Genomic DNA, 1171 nt, shown 5'->3' on the forward strand with positions numbered 1-1171 from the left:
TGATATCAAGAATAAGCATCCAAGAAACTTAACCACTCACAACCCGCCGTAGCATCAATGATTTGATCAATACGGGGAAGGGCAAAAGGATCAGCCGGACACGCCTTGTTTAAGTCCGTGTAGTCCACACACATCCGCCAGGTGCCGTTCTTCTTGAGCACGAGCACCGGGTTAGCTAACCACTCTAGGTGAAAGACTTCAACAATAAACCCGGCCGCCAAGAGCCGGGCCACCTCTTCACCAATAGCTTTCCGCCTCTCTTCATTAAACCACCAAAGGAATTGCCTGACCGGCTTAAATTTCGGATCAACATTGAGAGTGTGCTCAGCGAGTTCTCTAGGTACACCTGGCATGTCAGAAGGTTTCCATGCAAAAATGTCCCTATTCTCACGCATGAACTCGATGAGCGCGCTTTCCTATTTTGGATCCAGATTGGCACTGATGCTAAACTGCTGAGATGAATCACCTGGAATGAAATCAACAAGTTTAGTCTCATCAGCTGACTTAAATTTCATTGCCGGCTCATGCTCTGTAGTCAGCTTTTTCAGAGAGGTCATATCTGTTGGGTCAACATTGTCCTTGTAAAATTTTAACTCCTCTGTTGCACAAACAGATTCTGCATAAGCTGCATCGCCTTCCTCACACTCCAAGGCCACCTTCCGGCTGCCATGAACCGTAATGGCCCCATTGAGACCCGGCATCTTGAGCTGTAAATACACATAACACGGGCGTGCCATGAACTTGGCGTAAGCCGGCCGCCCAAATATGGCATGATACGGGCTTCTTATCTTGACCACCTCAAAGGTCAATTTTTCCACCCTGTAGTTGTGCTCGTCTCCAAAGGCCACTTCCAACTCGATCTTGCCGACTGGATAAGCCGACTTACCAGGTACCACACCATGGAAAATAGTGTTTGACTGGCTGAGGTTCTTATCAATCAACCCCATACGACGGAAAGTCTCATAATAGAGGATGTTGATGCTGCTGCCTCCATCCATGAGCACCTTAGTGAACTTATATCCTCCCACCTGAGGAGCCACCACCAAGGCCAAGTGACCCGGATTATCCACCCGGGGAGGGTGATCCTCCCTACTCCACACGATAGGCTGCTCAGACCATCTTAAATAGCGTGGAACCGCCGGCTCAACAGCATTCACAGCCCTCTTATGAA

This window comes from Aegilops tauschii, chromosome 5, assembly GCF_002575655.3.
Source record: "Aegilops tauschii subsp. strangulata cultivar AL8/78 chromosome 5, Aet v6.0, whole genome shotgun sequence".
Lineage (NCBI taxonomy): Eukaryota > Viridiplantae > Streptophyta > Magnoliopsida > Poales > Poaceae > Aegilops > Aegilops tauschii.